This window comes from Crassostrea angulata, chromosome 8 (assembly GCF_025612915.1).
Source record: "Crassostrea angulata isolate pt1a10 chromosome 8, ASM2561291v2, whole genome shotgun sequence".
Taxonomy (NCBI): Eukaryota; Metazoa; Mollusca; class Bivalvia; order Ostreida; family Ostreidae; genus Magallana; species Magallana angulata.
Genome location: NC_069118.1, coordinates 54508192 through 54533575, shown reverse-complemented (window position 1 = coordinate 54533575; position 25384 = coordinate 54508192).

Below are 25384 nucleotides of genomic sequence, written 5' to 3'. Positions count from 1 at the left end.
CCGTTTTGGCTTTATATCTCAAAAACTTTTCAACCGATTTGCATGAAATTTTCTGGGAGTATGGACGATTGTTGTCCCTCAAAAGTATTAAACTTTCATAAGTTACATCACTTCCGTTTTCTAGTTACGTCATTTTCAAAATTTTCAAAAAGTGATTTTGTCCACAACTTTTCTCTTAAATGGTTATTCATAAAGACTTGAAATTTTCTGTGAATGTAAAAATACCGATTTGCTAATGGCATTTCAACTAAAAATTGCATTTCGTGACTTCCGGTTGAAACCGGAAGTGATTTTAAATTATCGAAAATTTCATTTTTTTGTGCAAATAATAACATTAACTGCATATAATAGAGTTTATAAAGCCTAAAACGAAACTGAAATTCTTTTTAAAATTGGACGACGCATTGCTGAGATATCGGGGTTTAAAAATCGATTTTTCCGGAATTTTTTATTCCGCAGGTAAGCTTTCAGAAAATAGTGTACAATTCTCAACGAAACTAACTCTTACTGTAAACAATTGATACTGGTCATTAAACCAAACCCTGGTTGTAAATAGTTAATTATAGTGTGAATTAAAACGATTTCTTTAATTTGACTGATCATGAATGTTGAATATGTGCTTCTAATTTGAGAAAAATGAACAATTTCTCTGCTGGAATAAAAAGAAAAACGAAGCAGGTGGAAGACATAGATCCCGATTTAACAGCAAAAAGCGATTGATAGTCGTTTCTGAAATTTGGTAAAAGCATATTCAAATCGCAAAAGCCTAATCGTTGCAAATTATTTAAATTAGTTGTTAAATAATCGAACATAAATCACCCCGTACATCACTGAATGCAGATTTTGTAAAAAAATTTATTGGTGAAAATTAATGAAAACTCATTATAGTTAACGAAGACTGTGCTGGTAAAAGCGTAAATCGCAATATTAAGCCGAGTCTAATCGTCGGAGATTGGTTAATGAATGATCGAACAACACGTACATAATATTGAATCATATATTGCATTGGACATATTGAATGAAAAGTTTGTAAAGATTTCAAGTATGAAGATATAATTTTATTGATTAAAAAACGAATCTAATTAATTTATGATAATCTGTAATTTGCGTATCAAACACAAACATGTTTGTTTTACTCGAAATAATTATCGTACGATTCACTGTGTAAACAACCGTTGAAGGTGAAGGTCGAGAAAGCTGCGTCACATCGGAAAGTTACTAGATTGTGCATTCCCTTTATTTGATTGAACATCGATTAAAGAATGTGAAATTGAAAGAAGAATAACAACATAGATATATGGTTTGACAAACTCCAGCATTACGTATTCCCTGCGTTTTGTTTTATCAGCGCAAACAAGTAAAGAATCGTAAGTTTTTGTTTGTTTTGTAACAGGTCACGTGTTTGGTATAGGTCTACTCGTGTTTGTGAGATTTCAGCGATACTCATAGTTGTTTTAAAAATCCAATAAATATACCTTTAACTGGGCAATCATTTTGTCATTGCTTTGTTAGTAGCTTTCGATATCACAGTTTGAATTATTGTGTGTCATCTTGGGCGTAAATGTATGAAACTGATTATTGAGAAGAGTTATCGATCTTGATGTAAAAAAAAACAACATGAACCGATTTTCGAATGTACATTTATTTGTCCGCTACCGGTTTCACCTGAGGGGACTTCCCTCTGCGTCCGTTAGTCCGTCCGTCTGTCTGTCCATCAGTCTGTCAATCCCACTTAAGTTTTCCACACTTTTTTTCCTGATGCATTTGAGGAATAATATGAAATTTGCTGAACCACTTTAAAATGTCAAACTACATATCAAGTTTACACCTTTTTAGCATCTGGTTGACATATTTTCGAGAACATTAATTTTTTACATTCCAATTTTTTTATTGTTCGGGTTCATTATCTTTAATAAACGAGGAAAGTATGTAGTCAGCAATTATATCGTGCATTACTTGTACCTTTCCTTTTATTGTTTCTATAACAAACAAGTAAGTTCTGTAAAATAGTGACAAGCATTGTGTTGTAAATTTAATCAACAGGTTTTTTTATAATATTACAATCGGCTTCGTTTTCGGGTCCCGGTTGGTCTGTTGATTCGGGGTACAGAAGACTGTAAGAAATGAAATTCTACATAACAGTGCAATGTTTTAAAAAATTTCTACTGGTCAGCGAATTCTTAATGGACTTGGCGAAATTACGGGAGATAAAATAGAGTCTTATTTTACCCATTTTTCATTTAATTTTTGAATTTCCTCTGTTCTTTTATCTCTGATTAAAGAATAACATCTTGTTTATAATAGTTTTGTAATAGATGTATGCTTCGAAGCTTTTATAGAATGATACAAACCGGTAGTGGTAGTGTATTGCTTATATGCAATACTCTCAGAATGCTTGTGTATGTTGAATTAGTATGATTAGATGAAATACGAATCGACCGAGGTGTGTTGATTGATAGAAATATGTTATAACGATAAACAATGGCAAACACTTTGACATATTTTAATTTTTAAGGTTATCTGCTGTAAAGCAACCTACATGTAGCTTTAGAAGCCTAAATCTCAGCCAGGAAAAAAAAATGTTCAGCGATCGTTAAATGAGCATGGGTTTCATGAGCATCACCAGAAACCAATATACATGTAATATATAAGCAGAAGGTTATGGGTTGGACAATTAAGGTACTTCACTACATCTAGACTTAAACTTTTTAAGACACTACGTCTCAATATTGCGATATCAATGCTGTTAAACTGTTTGTTTACTTTTTTTGTATTGTGTATCATCATAGTTCAGTGGTTAAAGTTTCATACAGGCTGGGTCAGACTTGGTTGGTATTCGGTCTCAATTTACAGAGCGGCATCCATTCAGTTCGTACCACTTTTGAAGCACAGATCATGAGTTCAAATCCCTTGTGCTGTATTAAAATTTTTGAAATAGAATTTTTCATCTAAATTTGCATGTTTTTTTGTCAAGTTGACTAATATGCTTCTCATACATCATTCTATCTAACATTACATTTCAGTAAGTTTCTGCTGATTAAGATTTGAGGAATTAGTTCAGTTGTAGTAAGCTGTCTTAAGTTTGCAAGAGTTAAAGACTGCTGCATTGAAGATGGGTTGGATGTGGGAGTTTGATATGCTGTTATATTTTTGATAAAAGGATTGTTGTTTTATGCATAAATGGTATTCAAAAATGCAGATACAGGTATTTGATTATATTGTATATGCAATTTCATCCTGAGAAATTATGTGATAAATCATTATTTAACACAGTTACCTAAAGTAAATGCTAGACATAAGTGTGTATTGCATACAAGTACATATACAGGCTATAGGGTATAAATCATTGAAATCAATTTAAATTCTAATGGAATTATTTATTCATATTTGATGTTATCTTGCTAAAACAACCTTTTATGTTATACCACAAATTTTGTTTTGTGTTCTTGTGTGAAGTATGAATTTGATTTGGAAAAAAAGGACTGTAAAAAATAACTTTTGTCATTATCTTTCATCCAGACCAAACAAAACTTGAACTTAATAAGTAGTTTTTCATTTGAAAACTATGCAGCTAGTTTCAAACCAATTATCCATATGATAACAGAAAAATGTCTGGAAACTGACTGGCAGTGCCCAATAAAACTATAGTTATTCTTGGTTTATCGGTACTAATAAGTAAGTGAAACTCATGTATTATATTGACCTATTTATATTTTACAATGAAAAATATACATTTATGTACATTTATTTCAATCAAAACATTTTATAAATGATTTTGCTGATAGTATCCATGCATTTCACAAAGTTATTACACATTTGCCCTCAAATAGTTATACAAGTTGAGATCAAATCAATAAAAAGATTGTACTGATGTATCAGTGGCTAAACCTCTTTACCAGTAGGTAGTAGATCTTTGTAGAATAGATCTACTAAGCGAAGCAATTTGTTGAGTATTTGATAATTATTAGCATTAGAAGACTAGATCATTTTATCTATATAAAAGTCATATTTGTGGTAGGAATGGAAAAAAAATGGATAATTTAGAGTTATCAAGCATGGCTGAGACTCAGAAATCTTTGATGCATGCTTTTTACCATAAAAGAAAATGTACTTTGTGTTTAAATCAAACAGGCTGCTCACAAGCTGCACCACATGCTTCTTCTATGATAAGAGAAACAAGTTGTTATTTCAAGTAAATGAAAACAAAGTACTACATGTCAAAGAAAGTATTTTTACTCTGTGTGCGTTTCTGTGTTTAATTTATTGCGATGCACTTTGTTTGTGAAGTATAATTTGTATACTATGTTTTTTAAAGATAAAACTCTCTCTCATATTAATGTAATGATTATCAAACATCTGAATTTACTTCAATCAAGAAGCCTCTTTTAAAAGATAGAAATGGGTGGATTTTGTACATTTTAGACATTCAAACCATCCATTATTTAGTTTTTTTAGTGTGTAACCCCCCCCCCCCCCGCCCCCCTTGGGCATGTTTTTACTATCCATTTCCTCTATACACAGGAAATGATTGCGACATAAACTTAAAGAGACAGTACGGATAATCTTATAAAAAAACTGACTTGAAAAAATTTTCCGATTGGGTTCAGTAATTTAGTACCACTCATGAAAATATAAACTTTCTGAAAATTACAAAGTTCTCCATTAAATAAATCTAATTATTAATTCATTATGATTAATAATTACGTATAACCTATCACATAAATACAACGCGCATGTTACGGGGTCAGCCTTCTATACTATTACGCATGCGAATTTACTGTGAACAAAACACATGCAGGGCTCGCGAAGATTCTCCTGTACATGTTTGTTGATAAAAATATCATAATGTCTTTTCTACTTCTCGAAGGTAATAGTTGTTCAAAGTTTTTAAAATAACCACAATTATTATTTTGTAAGCATGTATTTTGTGTGCTTATCATAGGAGTTGACTACAAGCTAAATTTATTTTTGTGAGTGAGGCCCCTTGAGGGTTTATTTGACTCACTTATGTTTGTGCATTTTAAAATGAACCGAAATTGGAAAACCATCAATAGATTATCGAGAAAGTGATCATGTGTTCCATTTAGGGAGTCCTTTTTACCTCGTATACCACGATGATCGGAGTTTGGCGAATGTCTTGTAGTTTTCAGCACGTGTCAATTACTGTCAATCAAAATCCACGTGGTACAAATAAACGATGTAAGATTATTCCGGTTTGTACGACTATTAAATTTCCATAAGCTCATAATTACATTACCGTAATTAGGTATGTGAAAGGGATTTTCATTTATTTCAACTGTTACAATCAACTTTATTTTTTATTTCCTAACAAAACAATGGGTAAATCTGCAGTTAAATCTGAAGTTATTCATGCATGTGTTTTTAGCTGTACTGTCTCTTTAATATATACAGGAAGAGGAAAATGTACATCAAAAAGTTTGCATATGGTTTCTTTGAAAGCAAAATGAGCTGCAATTTCATGTTGAAATTTTTAAAGAAGAAAATGTTATTTTCTACTTAAATGACAATAAATATCATGGTTTTTCATTAATTTCTGTGAGCTCTGTTTTTGTGGGAAAAGCCATTAAGAAGTCTTAATTAGAGCAAAATTGAATTATTGTCGTCCTGTACAAAATTGATCGGATATATTTTCCTTATATAAGTGAAATCTTTCTCCTAACAAAAATTAATGATTTTTAGTAATCTTATTTATCCTAAAAGTTTAAGTTACTGGCAGACTTTTCATACTAGCATGTTTTAGCAGCAAAATAAAATTCTAAAAGATACAGCTCATATTGCTTTAATTAAGATATAAATTTAGATGAATGCATGCATCCATAAAAATGCTTGTACATTTTTTTCATGTTGTTGTGTGATGCAAAATCTATGACTTCTTTCCATTTCTTCTAAAAGAATACGTTAGAGACAGTGGTAATATAACAAGCATATAAGATTAAAATAGGATACCGGCATTGATTAAGTCTCCCAAACAAAGTTTGGAGACTTATTATTTTTGTACGGTTCTTCTTCTTTTTCTTCTTTCCCGCTCTGAACTTTTCCATCGCATTTCCCAGATATGACTGAACAGAATTGTACAAAACTCTAGGATACGATAGGCCTGAATATCTAGATGTGCACGCTTGTTTGATTTTTCTCATTTGGGGTTGGCCAAACACTTCTCTAGGGGGTCAGAAGGTCGTTGGATCTAACATTGAACCTAATGGGGAAAAATAGTATACTGTATTGTAAATGGTTATACATGTACCTTGAAAAAGGACAAAGATTTCAGAATCATATATTAACTGTTACAGGCAATATATAGGGTTTATTAGATTTAACCACTGGGGTCATCCCCATCCCCTAGGTATTTGAAATGACAATATATCTCAGAAACTCTCAGAATCCTGACCCCTAAACCATTAATTACTTTTTCCATATGATAAGGGGCATCAAATGGTATGTAGGTCATGAGCCCCGGGGATGGTCCTGACCCCCTCAAACAGGAAGTGCACAGATAACTTGAAAATGGTTAAGATCCCCACCCCTAAACCATATATATTCTTGTTCCTTTTGTCAAGGGGTTTAATGGTATGTAGGTCATGGGCCCTGGGTATGGTCTTGACCCCCCTCAAACAGGTAGTGCCCGTTTATCTTTAAAAAGTTTTAAGCAGCATCAAATGGTATGCAGGTCATGGGCCCCAGGGGTAGTCTTGACCCCGCTCAAACAGGAAGTGCCTGAATATCTTGATAACGGTTAAGAACCCCACCACTAAACCATATATTTTTTTCCCATGTTTTAAGCAGCATCAATTGGTATGCAGGGGATGGGCCCCAGGGGTGGTCCTGACCCCCCTCAAACAGGAAGTGCCCGAATATCTTGAAAACGGTCAAGATCTCCACCCATAAACCATATATATTTTTGTTCCATGTGTTAAGGGGCATCAAATGGTATGTAGGTCATGGGCCCCAAGGGTGGTTCTGACCCCCCACAAACAGGAAGTGCCCAAATATCTTGAAAACGGTCGAGATCCCCACCCTTAAACCATATATATTTTCGTTCCTTGTGTTAAGGGGAATCACATGGTATGCAGGTTATAGGCCCCGGGGATGGTCCTGACCCCCTCAAACAGGATGTGCCCGAATATCTTGAAAACGGTTAGATCCCCACCCATTAACCATATATATTCTTCTTCCTTGGGTCATGTTGGTTTACCTGATATATAGTAAAGGACCCCTGGAGAACATAATAAAACTTCAGAAATAAAATAAGTTCCAAATCTTATTGTCTGTTAAGTTATTCATATTAACTGCCATTTATCTACTTTATCATAAACTCTGGTTTTAGGTTAATCTATCTAGGTTCAGGAGGAATTTTATTTGTTTTATTTATTGAAATCATGATCGACATCAATTTCCCAGCCATGATTTTGTATATCATTGAATCTCATTGGTTAATCATTAAGTGTTGACCAATGAAATTTTGGCTTTTGAAGTGTACTTTTTTTAAAATTCAAAACATATTGTGCCTCTAGTCAGCAGGTAAAATGTGTGTTTTTCCTACTGGTTATATGATACGTCCTTAGAGATGCACATATAATGAAATGATGCGTCCCGAGCAAAATTTGTGCATATTTTCTGCAGGAATCACGTCAAAATGAATCTTTCAGTCTATCTGTTGTGTATTTTATTGGTATAAACCCTTTCACTGTACAGAACTTTGTAAAACTTGGCATGTAAAGAGAACACTATATATGTAAAGATTTGCAAATAACCAGAAAATTCCAAGTTTAAAAATTGGCAGATTCCTTAACTTTTTTGTGTAAGATGTTCTGTAAGTAACTGTTGAATTTTTAAAATGTTATACTATAAAGCTGATTTGATCAGTTATGGCTATTGCTGCTCAAGTACTGATGTGGTCCCTGGACCTCTTCTTAACTTTGACTTTGAAAGAACTTTTAGGGATGACACTCTTGTTAAGTTCTGTTTGCAAAGGAGATTTGTTGTTTTCATTTTCTTATTTAATACATGATTTTAAGACAAAATTGTCCAATTTGGGAACAAACGCTGTTCTTTTGAAATTTTATACACTATTTTACAATACATTGGTTTTAAGCGGCAGATCAAAGAAATAAGAGATTGGATTTGTATTGACTGCCCCAAATTCAATGTACCATTGATTTCTCTCCTAGAAAGTATTGCAAAAATGCTAGTACCAAAGAATTAGAGAGAGAGAGAGAGAGAGAGAAAGAGAGAGAGAGAGAGAGACTGTTTTCCAGCATTTCCTTCACAATAATCATAAATAATGAATCAAAAGAGCTTCTTTTAGTGTTTGATATGAGTTGTTTTTACCTATCTAAAATAGATTTCATATACATCAATAAGAAACAGTTGGAACACCCGAAATTGATATTTATCATTGAGTAAAGCTTAAGTGATATCATTATATATATTAAAACAAATATTCTGACCAAGAACATATTATGATACGATGATCATTTTAAAACAGTTTTTAAAGGAAAAGTTATTCCACATAAACGTAAGAAGAAAATAATGTTTTATTCAAAGGCCATTCATTTACATGGTATATCCTTTTAATGGATAATTTAAAGTGTTTTTTTTTTATGTTATTTTTTTTTAGATGCCAAAGAGAGCAATAATTGACGATAGGCGGAAACGCCAGAAAGACAAGATGAGGAAAAGACTGAAAAGAGAACAGATGGCTTGTTCCTCTGATGTTACAACACCACATGACACTGCAAAGTCTGTTGTCCCTTGCAGGTCAACGGATGGGGCTGTCACGGTCCCTCCTGGTAGTCTTCCAGGGTTTGGTTTGATGGGGTTTCCACCTAAAGAGGAAAAACCCCTGGCCAGGATGCAGGCCTCGCCTTGTGTGAGAATGCATTCACCTGCCCCGAGGTTGCCATCTCCTCGGGGAAGTCGTCTGTTTGTCAAAAACGTGACAAAGGCACCGTCCCCTGACTCCCCAGCGTGGGTTTGTACTCCTGCGAGAGTACCTGGGCATGATGAAGGCTCTGAGCCTAGCCCAGCAGGTCAGGCGCAGCTGGACTCCTCCGTGCTAAGAGGGTTCAGCAGTATATCAAAAGATGAGGAAATAAAGACAGTTTTCAAACCGGCTTCTGATCGTAAAAATAGTACTGACTTGGTCACAGTAAATCATATGTTTTCAGAACAAAGTAATGATATAAACACAAATAAAAATGAAGATGAAAATGAAATGGAAAACACATATTTTACAACTTTTCTTCAAGGTTCATTTCATCAGGCACATCCTATGTTTGGTGACAATGCAGGTACTCAGTGTGTTGCTAACTGTTTAGCGGGGCTAGCTTTTGAACAGGTTAAAAGTACTATGCACTGGACTACTCAAGACATGAACAAGATTCTAGCAACTGGTGATGAGTTTTACACATTTTTACAAAGAAGTTCTTTGATGCATAGCAGATACTTGCTTGTAGATGAGTTGCCTCAGTTCTTTGAGTGTTACAATAGTTCATTTGAATTTACAACTGATTCAACATTAGCAAGTATTATTTGTCTCTCTGGCGAAGAACCATGCTATGAAGACTTTAATGCATACCCTTTAAATGAGGCGTTACAAATTGCTTTGCTGGAATCAAATGGGTGTTTTGTGTGCTTTGGGGGAAATACCTTCTTAATAGGAAAATCAAATGGATTGTTTTACACCTTTGACTCCCATTCAAGATCAACTCGAGGCTTATTCTCAATTAATGGGAAAAGTACAAGACTTTTGTTCAGAAATGTTCAAGATTTATTGAACCATATCCAGAATCTAGCTACTTCAATGGGGTTTTCAAATATTGTGGAATGTAACATAACAGCGGCAAAATGCAGGGTAAACCCTTTGGAGCAACAAGTCTCAAACAACCATATTGCTGGAAATCAAACTGAAAAGAATTGGTCTGACAATTCTACAGATGCCAGTGTAGTAGATAACCAGGATGACGATGATTTAATGTTTCTTCATTGTGAAGGACATAGATTTCAATTTTGTCCATTGTCCGAAGCTTTAAAACATGAATGTTGCAATGAGTTAGCCTTACCATATTTTCAAAAGGATGAAAATACAATTGAAATGCATTCACCAGAGCTAGGTAGACCCTCTTTGACCAAGGATATTACTGGAGATGGCAATTGTTTTTTCAGAGCAGTTTCCTATTGTCTAACTTGTACAGAAAGTCACCATTATGCTGTTCGAAGTGCTATTTGTAATCACATTTTGGAACATGAGGATAAATTTCAAACATTTCTGAGGTCTAACGAATCATCAGTCAAAAGCCATGTGTCTTTAATGGAGAAGGAGGGAAATTGGGCAACAGAGTTAGAAATTTTAGGATTAGCTCATATGTTGGATGTCAATATTTACACATTTTCAAATGGTACATGGCTCAAATTCTCAGGACAAAATATTTCTGCATCTATCAGACCAAACCGAGATGGGTTATATTTAAACCACATGAATGAGAACCATTACGATGTTGTTCTGGAAGTTGGTGAATTACTTGTAAATGATAGAGACAGCGCAGAAAAGAACCTTCAGAAAAAAGGAACTGCAGAAAATTCAAAGCAAACAATACGTATTGCTAGAGAAGAAAAGAAGCTTCAATACAAAAGGGAAATGTTCAGAAAAAAGTACAGAGAAAATGATGACTTTAGAAAGGAAAAACTTAGGAAAGCTCTTCTTAGGTACAAGGAAGATGACGAATTTAGAATTTTAGTCAAAGACCAAAAAAACAGAAGATATCAAACTGATCTTGACTTTCGCAATACGACTAGACTTAGAAGTAGGGTTAAAAGTCGGGAGCAATACAAAGACAATGCTCACAAAGAAAAGGTGTTGAAAAAAGCTAGTGTCAAGTATAAAACTGATACTGAACACACAGAGAAAATCAAGAAAAAGAGAATTATAAGGTATAATACAGACACTGTACACAGAGCAGCCCGTAAGAGAAAAAGTACAAGCAAGTACAAAACAGATGATGTTCATAGACAAGAAATGAAAACGAGGAGCTCAAAAAAGTATAGATTGAATGAGAAGCACAGAAAGAATGTGAAACAAAGAAGTATTGATAAATACCGTGTGGATGAAATTCATAAGGAAAACGTTAGAAAAGCTAGTGTTCAAAAATATAGCAAAGATGATAAGTTCAGAGAAAATCTCCTCCGTACTAGCTCCTTAAAATACAAAACTGATGAAAGTTTCAGATCAAAGGTCCAAGAGAACAGCAAACACTACTATCATTCTTCTCCTAGTGTAAAGAGAATGAGAAAAGAAAATGTCCAGCAAAGAAGGTTAAATAAAAAGATCAAACTTGAAGATGTTGAGGAAGTCCTTAACCTATTCAAAAGAAATACTGCTCGGGGTCCAGATTTTGCATGTTGCAGCTGTCATCGGTTATTGTTTCAAAATCAAGTACAGACGTGTAATAGAGAGGTATATGCCAAAAGTGAAAAATCTGCAGAAGTTGCTAGTACTTGCATTAAAGAAACGTTTTTGCATCAATGTGAAACATCATGTTCTAAAGATTGTTCAAAATCTTCATTGTGGATATGTTTTACGTGTCATCGAAAAATCATTAGTGGTGAAATTCCACCCGAAGCAGCAGCAAATAACATGTACCTTGATCCTGTCCCTGTGGAACTTTCCCGCTTAAATAGTTTGGAACAACATTTGATTTCCCTACATATACCTTTCATGAAAGTTATGGCTCTTCCAAAGGGTGGACAGAAAAATATCCATGGTCCTGTTGTTTGCGTGCCATCTGATTTGAAGAAAACAACTTCTTTGCCTTTGAAAGGTGACGAGAACCTTTTGCTTCGAGTAAAATTAAAGAGAAAACTGAGCTACAAGAGTTATTATGAATATCAATTCATAAACACAACTCATGTCAACACTGCTCTTGATTACTTGAAACAAAACAACAAGTGGTATACCGGAATCTCTATCAACAGAAACATTGAGAGTTTTGAATCAAATGAAGATGCCGAACAAAATGAAACTCAAACATCAAATGAAAATAATCAACAAGAAAATGCTCAATCATTTATTGAAGATACTGAACAGGCACAGATTGCAGTTGACACTTGCCTTCAACCTTTAGATATTGGACAAGAAGTTTTAGACCATTTCTTCGATGATGTTTTCAATATCGCTCCAGCAGAAGGAAATAACCCGGTACGGATGCTTCAAGAACCAGGGAACGAAGCAAAATCATTTCCCTGCCATTTTCCAAAAGGCAATTTTTCATTTGATGAGCAAAGAGACAAAAGACTAACACTAGCTCGATATTTCAATAATAGACTGATGAATGCAGATAACAGATTTGCAAAAGATTCAAATTACATATTCTTCAGCCAGTACATGTCAGAACTAAATCAAGTTATTGAAAAAACTCAGATCTCTATTCGAAAGGCAATTACAAAAGATTATAAAGGGAAGTCGATCAATTCTGATATGTTACGCAATCCTGAAATTTTGTCGAAACTGTTGAGGAATGATGAAGCAATTAGATTTATGCAGCCAATTAGAGGTACTCCTGCATACTGGTCAGCAATACAGAAAGATCTCTTTGCAATGCTTAGACAGCTTGGAATTCCAACATGGTTTTGTTCCTTCTCTTCAGCTGAATATAGATGGAATGATGCAATCAGTTCCTTGCTAAAACAGCAATGCGACACACGAAATCCTGATTCGTTAGACTGGTCAGAGAAAAATGAAATTTTACGAAGCAATCCTGTCACTGTAGCTAGAATGTTCGAGCATAGATTCCGTGTCTTTCAACGTGACGTTATTCACTCACAAGCGGAACCTATTGGGAAAATAGCAGATTTCTTTCAAAGGGTTGAATTTCAACAAAGAGGATCGCCACACATGCATTGCTTGTTTTGGGTAGACAATGCTCCGAAAATAGATCTTCATGGGAAACAAACAGTAGCCGATTTTATCGACAAATATGTAACCTGTGCTATACCATCTGAAAATGAGGATTCTGATCTGAGAAAAATAGTACTAGATGTTCAACAACACAGTAAGAATCACTCAAAGTCGTGCAGAAAAAATGGATCAGAATGTAGATTTAACTTCCCTAGGCCACCATCACAGCGTACTTTTATAACAGAAATGCATGATGACGACGATGATAATGATGAGATTGCAGAAACTCCAGATTTGCACCAACATAATTCTAATCAGTATCTCACCAAGTCTCAAGCAAAAGAAATGTTATTGAGTGTGTGGAATAAGATTCAAAGTGAATCCTATGAATTTAAAACAACAGATGAAGTTTTCGATGATCTTTCTCTGACGCAAGAAATGTACGAAAATGCACTGAATGTTTTGTCTAAAAAGTTGACAGTTGTTCTCAAAAGGCACCCAAATGAAATGTGGACAAACCAATACAATCCATGTCTCCTTAAATGTTGGAATGCAAATATGGACATACAATATGTTTTAGATCCCTTTAGTTGCATTGTATACATAGTATCGTACATATCGAAATCTGAAAGGGAAATGGGGATGTTATTGAAACAAACAAAATTTGAAGCCCAAGAAGGAAATCTTGATGCCAAACAAACAATGAAAAAAATAGGATCTGCATATATGACACACAGGGAAGTTACCGCACAAGAAGCTGTGTACAGAGTTTGTAATTTGAGAATGAAAGAAGCTTCAAGAAAAGTAATATTTATACCCGTTGGAGAAAACCCTACTCGCATGACAAAGCCCCTTTCTCAAATGAAACCGAAACGTCAGTTACCAGAAGATGATTTAGAAGGGGAAGACGACGATGACGAAATTTTCATGACAAACATTGTGGAAAGGTATGAGAACCGACCAAACAGCATTACGTTCAATAACATGTGTCTAGCTGAGTTCTGTTCTGAATATCGCGTACTTGCTAAATCCCAAGTTCCAAAGGGAACCAACGAAAACGTTTTCGAACTTCAAAATTCCAAGGGATTTGTTCAAAAGAGAACAAGAACAAAACAAGCAGTTGTGAGGTATCCTCGATTTAGTGCAGAGAAAACACCAGAGAAATTTTATCAATCTCGACTACAGCTTTTCCTTCCGTACCGGAATGAAACACAATTGAAACCAGAATCGTTCGATTTGTACGAGGCATTTTATAATAAGGGGTTTGTAAAATTGCAAGACACAAGATGTGTAAAACCGGTCAAAGTTATAGTGGAATCAAATCATGCTCGATATGCTGAAAATGAAAATGTTATAGATGAAGCTCAGGAAATGTATGAAAATATAGGAGAAGCAGAAGATGCATGGGCAAATTTGTGCCCCGAAACAGAACGTGATAGAGATGAATGTGTTATGATAAAGTCTCAGCGGCAAAACTCCGATGAATTTGTCGAAAATATTCCAGACATTGAAAATGACATGAAAAAAGCTGATGTCTTATATCACGTACAACAAATCAGCGTCTCAAATGTAGAAATGTTGAACATAGTACAGAATCTAAATGAAATCCAACAAAAAGTGTTCTACTATGTGCGAGACTGGTGTATAAGGAAAATTGTAAATGAAAACCCAGCTCCATTTCATATATTTCTTACTGGAGGTGCAGGTACTGGAAAAAGCCAAATTGTAAAAGCTATCAATTTCGAGGCATCACGTCTTTTCTCTAGAAGTTTGTCTTCACCTGAAGCTTTGTCAGTTTTGCTGACAGCGTTTACTGGCACAGCTGCTTTCAACATTGGTGGCAATACAATTCATAGCGTTTTCTCTTTGACAAAATTCTTGCCTCTGCCATACGAACCATTAAAGGAGCAAACTTTGAGTGAAATAAGAATGAAACTTGCAGACTTGCAGATTCTTGTCATTGATGAGGTATCGATGGTGTACAAAAGGCTTTTATTCTACATTCATGAACGATTGGTGCAAATTAAAAAATGCAAAGACCCGTTTGGAGGCGTTAGTGTAATAGCTGTTGGTGATTTCTTTCAACTTCCACCTGTAAAACAAAGAAAAGACGAGAGATTGTACAAAGATAACGCATCATATCCCATCGATTTCTGGCGAGAATTGTTCCACGAAGTAGAAATGACTGAAATTATGCGTCAACGCGATGATGTCCCATTTGCAACAGCTTTGAATTTGCTGCGCACAAGAACTTTAGAAGAACCTCTAGCAGCTGAAACAATGAACACAGTTAATGAATGCATCAGAGAAGGCCCCGCAGATGTTCTTCATGTATACTCTACAAATGATGAGGTGAACACATACAATTTGGACATGTTGAAACAGAAATGCAAAGATTTAAAACAGATTGATGCAAAAGATTATCGAAAAGATAAAACCACAGGAAAACTCTGCCTCAGAGACAAACCATGCCAAACGAAGAATGAGAGTTTATCAAGTTCATTACTGTTTGCAGTTAATGCTCGTGTCATGTTGACCAGGAATTGCGATGTCAAAGATGGCTTAGTAAATGGAGTTATGGGATACATTTCGCACTTTGAACATGGAGATGCAGACAAAACAAATGTCAAAGCTATAGCTGTTGTATTTGACTCTGAAAATGTAGGGAAACAAACTGGAAAACGAACAAAGAATGGAAATCTGGTTTTGATTGAAAGAATCCAGGAAGAAATAGTTATCAGAAGTTCGATCTCAATAGTTAGACAACAGTTTCCATTAAAACTCTCATGGGCCTGCACAGCTCACAAGGTACAAGGTATGACTGTAGAAAAAGTTGTTGTCAACCTTGACAGAACATTTGCTCCTGGTCAAGCTTATGTGGCATTAACAAGAGTAACATCAAAAAAAGGATTATTCATCGAAACAACCGACAGAACAAAGTTAACAAACAAGTTGTATGCTGACCCAGATGTCAAATCAGCCATGGAAGACATGCAAAAACTACCACTTGACGGACCTTTTGATATCTACAGCAATAGCACAATAGTTGTATTTCATAACATTCAAAGCCTGAACAAACACTTTAACCACTTTAAGGTCGACATGCGATTTACAAAGGCAGACGTGATTTGTTTAACAGAAACATGGTTAAAACCTGACCAGGAAATCACACAGCTTAATCTAAATGGCTTTAAGTTTCACCATCATACAAGGACACAGGCATATAACAATGACGATGAGAACACAAGGCTGTTGCACAATTCAAAAGGAGGCGGAGTTGCTTTCTATCTCAAAGAAAATGATGATAAAAAACAAATTATTCATCATTCGATCAAAAACATTGAAAGCATTGTTGTCAAGCTTTTGAGGAAAAACATAGTATTGGTCAATTTGTATCGACCGCCTACATTAAACGTAACCACGTTTTTGCAATCTTTAAAATCTCTTGTAGACACAGTAAAATTACAAGGCGAGACTTGCATTTTCCTAGGAGATTTCAACGAAGATACCAAAACGAAAGGTCCGATACAAACTTTTATGGAAAACAACGGGTTCACTCAGATAGTAAATTTTTTCACAACAGAAGGTGGAACCACCTTAGATCATGTTTATATCTCAAACCCGATCCACGCACACACAGCAAGAATCTCCACTTTTTACAGTTATCATGAGGCTGTAGCTCTATTTCTCTGAAATAAAGTACGTCTTATAAGACCAAGAACAAAGAAGTATAATTAATCGGGAAAGTTTCATCGTGAAAATTTTTATCCAAACTTCCAACTTTACCAATTTATAATTGCTGCATTAAGCGGTAAATTGTGTTATATTCTTATGATTCCTTGCAATTTTGAACAATTTGGCAAAAATGGAAAGTTCTTTTCTTTAAAAAGTCAAATAAGGCGCTAATAATCTTTTATTTGATAAAGGTGCAAGTACCAAGCGGGTTCTGTTTAAAAAATATGAACATATGATTTTTAACGAATAGAAAAGAAGATTTTACTATATGATAACTAAAACATATCGCTTTACTTTTGAGCTAGTCAGAGATAGGATAATTCTAGCCATATAAAAACATATAAAAAAGATATCGCTTTGAAATGTTAACTGATGATAGATGTATCAATTCTTTGATGTACTGGGGGGTTTAAAATTCTATTCACCGATTTTGCTCAAAACCGGAAGTAGTTCTAATTTTTGTAATTTTTCATTTTTTGATCAAAATAAGACAATACCACAGTCTTATACAACTTGGGGTTAAAAACTTGATTTTTTCGGAAATTTTGATTCCGCGTCCTTGGTTAAAAAAAATAGCGTAATGTTCAAAGTAAAATTAACTCGTACCAAAAATAATTGATAAGTCGAACTTGACCACATTCGGATTTTTTTTGGTTAAGTCGTTCTTGAAATCGGAAAGGTTTTTGTTAAGTCGTACTTAAAATTACTCGGATTTTGTTAAGTTGTACCAGGAATAATTCGACTTTTTTATTTAAATTCCTATTGTTATTGGTTTAAGAGCTTTGCTTCTTACAGGAACTTCCAGCTTTACTTCCAACATTAACGGAAGACCCACTCGTTGCTTTGCAACGAGCTTTGCTCTAGTTCTTCTTGTTTTTCCTTCTGACTTCTTTTTTGCTTTATATCTCAAAAACTATTCAACCAATTTGCAAGAAATTTTCAGGGATTATTTTAATTTCTTGTCCCTTGAAGCCTTCAAACTTTTAGACATTAAGTCACTTCCGGTTTCTAGTTACGTCATTTTAAAAATTTTCAAAAAGTGATTTTGTCCAGCACTTTTCTCGTAAACGGTTGTTTATAAAGACTTGAAATTTTCTGTGATTGTAAATCTGCGGATTGACTTATGGCAAATGTACAGAAAAAATTATTTTGTCACTTCCGGTCGAAACCGGAAGTGAAACAAATTTTTCGAAAAAATGAATTTTCTGATCAAATCAAAAACGAATATGTGTTTTGTAGAGCTTATTAAGCTGAATCTAACACTGAAAGCCGTTTCAAAATCGGGCGATGCATAACAGAGATATTGGAGTTTAAAAATTGATTTTTCCGGAAATTTTGATTCCGCTTCCTTGGTTTAAAAAATAGCGTAATATTCAAAGTAAAATTAACTCGTACCAAAAAAAATTGTTAAGTCGTACTTGAACACATTCGGATTTTTTTTGTTAAGTCGTTCTTGAAATCGGAAATGTTTTTGTTAAGTCGTACTTAAAATCATTCGTATTTTGTTAAGTCGTACCAGGAATAATTCGATTTTTTCATCTTTTTATTTTCGTACTCTTGTTGTTAGTTTAAGAGCTCTGCTTCTGACAGGAACTATCAGCTTTACTTCTGACATTAACGGAAGACCCACTCGTTGCTTTGCAACGAGCTTTGATCTAGTTATTATTTTATTTTTTATTTTTTTTTCTGACTCCTTCTCGGCTTTATATCTCAAAAAGTTTTTATCCGATTTCAATGAAATTTTCAGAGCTTTTGTAAAGTTACCGTGCCTAAAAGATGTTAAAGTTTCAGCATTTACGTCACTTCCGTTCAAATTTGGCGGCCATTTTTAAATTTAAAAAAAGTGATTATTGTCCGGAAGAAATCTCCGTAAACTTTAAAGATATCGCTTTGAAATTTTTAACTGATGATAGATGTATCAATTCTATAATGTACTGGGGGGTTTAAAATTTTGTTCATCAATTTTGCTCAAAACCGGAAGCAGTTCCAATTTTTGGAAATTTTCATTTTTTTGAACAAAATAAGACAATACACCAGTCTTATAGAACTTGCCATGGTGAATTCAAATCTGAAATCTGTTTGAAAATCGGACGATGCATTACAGAGATATCGGGGTTTAAAAATTGATTTTTCCGGAAATTTTGATTCCGCGTCCTTGGTTTACAAAATAGCATAATGTTTAAAGTAAAATTAATTCGTACCAAAAATAATTGTTAGTCGTACTTGAACACATTCGGATTTTTTTTTTTGGTCAAGTCGTTCTTGAAATCAGAAAGGTTCTTGTTAATTCGTACTTAAAATCATTCGGATTTTGTTAAGTCGTACAAGGAATAATTCGATTTTTCCATATTTTTATTTTAGTTACTCTTGTTGTTGGTTTAAGAGCTCTGCTTCTTACAGGAACTGTCGGCTTTACTTCCGACATTAACGGAAGACCCACTCGTTGCTTTGCAACGAGCTTTGCTCTAGTTTCTTCTTCTTTTTTGAGAAGATTCATTCTATTTGCAGAAATAGATTCTTGCATAATAGATCCAATTTTTGATTGTTTTTAACCTCTTTTTCGAGATGAGTTTTAAAGTCTTTAAAAATACAGCTTGATCACTAGTATTTTTCGGATGTCTCCTTTAATTAGGCCCTTGAAAACTGATGACCTATGAGCACTTTGTCTGTGCATGTATTGGAAGCTGTTAGTAGGTTTCATATATGAGCGAATGTCTAATCGCTTGCTATCTGAGAATCTTGTTTTCTTGTATATGGCCGTGTCTTAGAAATTGACACTGGTGTGAGATAATTCATAGGCAAATCTCAGATATTTATGACAAGAGTTCCCTATGTCAAAAAATTCTTTAAATTCATCCGGGCTTCCATTAGATAGAATAAAGCCGTCATCTCTATATTTGCCGTGATAAATAAGTTTCGAAAGGCCGTCAACATTGTCGGAGCGCAATTCTTCCCTTACTTCTCCTAATACTTTGCTTCTTTTTAACCCTTTCGACCAATTAAGATAACTTGACTTTTGTGACCTCAATATCTTCTGGTATTTTAATTAAAAATTAAATATAAGATTTGCCCATATTTAACGAGGCCGAGTACAGAACGAGTACGCACGCTTTCGCGCAGCGTTTCATTTGTATTGTGACGTCATCTTTTTGCTTGTTTGACGCCATGGCGTGATAGTTTTATCTGCAGATATTCAGCGAAATTTGTTGAGAATGGCTCGTTTAATGCGTAAAATTAATGTTATATTGTGGAATAAACATAACTGTCTCGAAGTATAAGCTATATTTGGGCTCGGGTCGAAAAAGTGAAGAGGGTTCAGCAGGCCAAACCCTCTGTCACTTTTTCTTAACCCGCCTAAATATAGCTTAATTCATATATTTCAAGACAGTAACCATGTATTTTATATTAACGACCCTTAATATGTGATGTTATATATTTTTTTATTACTTAGATATGTCTGAAGGCTTTAATAATACTATAAAGATCACCTTTTCCGCCTTTGTCAAATAAAAAATAGCCATTATCTGACAAATCTGGGAAATTGGGCATACAAAAATCAACTTTGAAAAGACCCCTGGAACAAACCAGGAGGTAAAAGGTTTTTTTTATATGACCATTTGATGCCTTTTAGCAATAACTTTAATATGTAGAACAGAAAAAGAAATCCCTAGGGCAGAAGTTTAAAAAAATGTGCAAAATTGATACATTTCAAGCGAAATCCCATAGGGTCCTATGTTAAAGATTAACAAACTTTGAGATGACCCCCTAAACAAACGGTGTGGTAAATGTCTTATTTTTTAATCTTAAAATAATAATTATATCAGTAGAAATTCAGGTAAAAAAATTCATTAAAAAATCTAGGGCAGAACTAATTAGACCCGGCCTCGTTAATTATTTCAGATTTTTATGCAATATGCTATTAATTGGTATTATAAATGCCGCATTCCATCTCGAGGATTAAGAGTAAATCTAACAAATATTAATGTTTTAGACATACTGACTATACACAATAACTTTGGAAATCGATTTTGGGGTCTTATGCTCGTATTTTAATATTTAAAATCACCCCCTAAATAACAGCTGAATTACTTTCATTACTTAAAAGTCAATTCCAAGACTTAAGAAAAAAAATAAAGGAGTCGTAAACAAAATCATCATATAAACATAATTCAACTATCATAGGCAAAATTCAAGGGTTTTGAAATCCTTTACTGTAAAATGTAAACTACTTTTAAGTCAGTACCTTATGAAGTTTAATCAACCTTGATGTTTATAATAAAATGTAATAATCACACTTGGAAGTTTTTACATGAAGTTTTAAGATACAAATGGAAATGTTTATTTTATCCCCGTTAGATTGACTTAGACAAGCAAGTACCTGTGAAATTTAATAGTAAACAAGGAAGGGACGCCTTATCAATCAACAGTTTCTATTTCACGTTTAGAACAACGTTTTTCATTCATTCAAACATATTTTTCACTATCGCAAGGTGTGAGTAGCTTTGTTCATAAAATAGAACTCGCTTTTCAGTAAACACAAAACACAAGTTCTATTGTCCTTTATTAAAGTATGCGGTTTTCTGTTAAAATTCGAATCATTTAGCAGTTTAGAATTGTCAGTCTTTGGTACGAAATTAGACGTACATGTAGTTATTTCTGATTCTTGTACAAGAAGGTAACCCTCACAGAGGAAGAGATAAGAAAAAACAAGATATGTATAAATTAAAAACAGAACGCAAATGGCGCATCTATTTCAGTCATGAAATTTGGGAGTCTTATTAAAGGATTAACCAGGTTTTTACCTGATCGCTCCACCCCCACAATCAGATTGAAAAATAAAATCAATCTTAATTTTTTTACAATTCATAAAGTATCGATTGCAGGAAGGAAAACAATATATTTGTAATAAATGATTGATGGCCCGGTGACGAGTAGACGAATCCATGCAAAATGTGATGTAAGCAAAGATACCTATTTGCTCTCTCTCTCTCTCTCTCTCTCTCTCTCTCTCTCTCTCTCTCTCTCGTGTGACATCTTGAAGCCTAAGTGCCAACTCAGTCTTATGGCGTACTCCTAATTCTTAAGTGTTGAAATTTTTATAATGGCGCTCAATGGGGGAACAGTAATATTTCTTAAAAATACTTGACTTTAATTCTGCTTTTAAAATCTCCATTAGTTCCAGGGTGCTAAAACCCACAGTCTTCTTGAGATGGAGCTGATTTTTTCTCATTGATTTAACACGTTGACTTCAAGATGTGATGATTTGCGGCAATGGTACCAAAGGTCGGGAATGCCGCTTTCAGTGCTTGTTTTGGTTTTTTGTCGCTGTTTCATTAGTTGTTAAGTAAAGAGACCCATTATCTAAGCAGTTTCATTCAAAAAAGTGTTGCTTGAAGGTCGAATTGCTCAGTTTTTTAAGCTTCCACCATATTGTTCCTATTGCAAACAGAACAGCGCACGTTATAAGATTCCGGCACATATTTTCAACTATATTATACGAGTTTTTGCTATGATGTTGCAAACTCTTTCAGATTGACTCTATTTGAACGACAATTTTTCATTCCTTTATTTATTCAAATGTATTTTTTTTTATTTCAAACTTATTTGTAATCATAAGGTAAAATAAACACCATGTATCTGAAAATTGCCGGCAAATCAAACACAACTCGTGGTTACTATTTGCCGGTATTTCAGGAATTGCCGGCAAATCAAACACAACTCATGATTACTTTTTGTCCGGCCCATATCGGCCATCGTACGAATACACATGTAGCGTCTGCTTTCAGGGGTATAATTCGGACTGGGTTTACTCTTTGTGTCTACTCTGGGTTCATTCTATATTTAGAGTCGCGTCATCAAGCTAACACTGGTGTGCACATTGCTCAGGGTTTACAATACCGATCAGACCCAACCTAACAGAAACTAAACCCAACTAAACCATGGGTTTACTTTCTGAGTTTACCCTGGGTTTGCACTGGGTTTACTCAAGGTTTACTAGAGTGGACCCAGAGTAATTAAAAATATAATGTGAATGTTTTAAAGATAATATAGTTAATGCTCAACTTTTTACCCCCTGAGACTTTGTTTTTGATAACCTGATTAAAATATTAACCCTTTTTAATTTTTATTTCAATGACACGATTTCAATTTGATTTTCTTTAAAGGATATAGATAATTAAAACACAGGAATTTATTTGATAAAGAACTCTTGTATCTTTTGATATAATTATGTACTATAAAACAAATATAAAGATAGATAACATAATGTAAACATTGTTGCATTTAAAGGCTATAAACCCAATGTACAGTACTTTTGTTTCATTAAGTTTAAAATTTATCAATTTAAACTTAACAAGACTGTAAATTGATAAATCTTAAACTTTGAATGTAACACTTGTTTAAGATAGCCGATATTGGTTTTTGCGTCAAACTAAAATAGCAAAACCATTTATTTTTATGTGTATATGTCTATATGTAAATATTTACATTTTTAATGTCTCTGCCTGTAATAACACTACATATCGATTTTGTACTATACAGCCCATTAACTTCAAATGACACGTACAATTGAGGCAGAGGCGGGATTTGCATATTTTTATTCAAATATTTAATCGTACAATGACTGAAAGTTAAAAAAATATAGGTAGTAAGGAATCATTCTTTGAATAAAATGAGGTTATAATTTCGGTCGGGGCGTGACCAAATCTTTCATGAATCCCTTTATTGGATTTCATCACGCCAGACCAAAATTATCACCTCATGATACTCAGAGAATGATTCCTTATTCTTTAAATAACACCAACTTTAGTATATATGCTAAGTTTAATAAAAAAAATCTACCATCTGGTTCTATTTAGGGACCATCTCAAAATACAGGTACATTTTAGGAAATAGTCATTTTCCGCACTTCGAAACATATTAAAAAATGAATTTACAATATCAATTTTCTTAAAATTGTAATATGTGACTACTACAATACTACTACTTCTATAGCAAACTATCTTATATTTTAAAAAAAACTAAATTCCATCGTCTGAATTTTAATTTTTCATCTCAAAATATCAAACAGCACCAAATGTTGCTAAATGTTTTGGGTACATGTATTATAAATGTGGATTGGTGCAATGGGTACATTGTACCAAATTTTGGAAAAGAAAATCAGCGGACATCATTATACTGTGTGTAAAATTTCAAAGTCGTTCACTTTTTAGGTCACCTGAGTCACTCAGGTGACCTATTGCAATTGGTCTTCGTCCGTCGTCGTGCGTTGTGCGTCGTGCGTCTGTGCGTCGTGCGTTAACAATTTTACATTTTTAACTTCTTCTTGAAAACTACCAGGCCAATCGTTACCATTTTTGGTGTAAAGCATCTCTATGGTAAGAAGAATCTAAATTGTGAAATTCATGGCTCTACCACCCCTGAGGTGCCACGGGCGGGGCCAAATATGCAAAAAAAGCCAAATTTTCAAAAATCTTCTTCTCTACTCCCACGCATGTGAGGAAAAAACTAAATGCATGGTTATGTTGTCCATGAAGCCCTCTACCAAAATTGTGAAATTTATGGCCCCTGGGTCAGGGGTTCTGGCTCTAGGGTGGGGCCAATGTGGCCATATAGTAAAAATGTATTTAATCTTAGAAAATCTTCTTCTCTACTACCATATACATTTGTCAAAAACTAAATGCATGATTATGATGTCCATGAAGCCCTCAACCTAAATTGTGAAATTCATGACCCCTGGGTCAGGGGTTCAGGCTCTAGGGTTGGGCCAATATGGCCATATAGTAAAAATGTATTAAATCTTAGAAAATCTTCTTCTCTATTATCATATATATTTGTCAACAACTAAATGCATGATAATGATGTCCATGAAGCCCTCAACCTAAATTGTGAAATTCATGACCCCTGGGTCAGGGGTTCAGGCTCTAGGATGAGGCCAATATGGCCAAATAGTAAAAATGTATTAAATCTTAGAAAATCTTCTTCTCTACCCCCATATATATTTGTTAACAACTAAATGCATGATTATGATGTCCATGAAGCCCTCTACCAAAATTGTGAAATTCATGACCCCTGGGTCAGGGGTTCAGGCTCTAGGATGAGGCCAATATGGCCAAATAGTAAAAATGTATTAAATCTTAGAAAATCTTCTTCTCTACTCCCATATATATTTGTTAAAAATTAAATGCATTGTTATGATGTACATGAGGCCCTCTACCAAAACTGTGAAATTCATGACCCCTGGGTCAGGGGTTCAGGCTCTAGGGTGGGGCCAATATGGCCATATAGTAAAAAAATTTTAAATCTTAAAAAATCTTCTTCTCTACTCCCACACATGTTAGCAAAAAACTGAATACATGGTTATGATGTCCATGAGGGCCTCTACTAAAATTGTGAAATTCATGACTCCTTTGTTAGGTGTTTAGGCTCTAGGGTTGGGCCAATATGGCCATATAGTAAAAATGTTTTAAATCTTAAAAAATCTTCTCTACTCCCACACATGTGGGCAAAAAAATGAATACATGGTTATGATATCCACAATCTCCTTGACCTAAATTGTGAAATTCATGGCCCCTGAGTCAGGGGTTCAAAACATGAAGGGGGGGGGGGCAATATGGCAATATAGTGTTAATGCATATAATGTTTAAACATTTTCTTCTCTATTCTCACACATCTGTATAAAAAAAACTGACTAATAATTATGTTTACCAGGAAGTCCTCTACTGAAATTTTAATTTT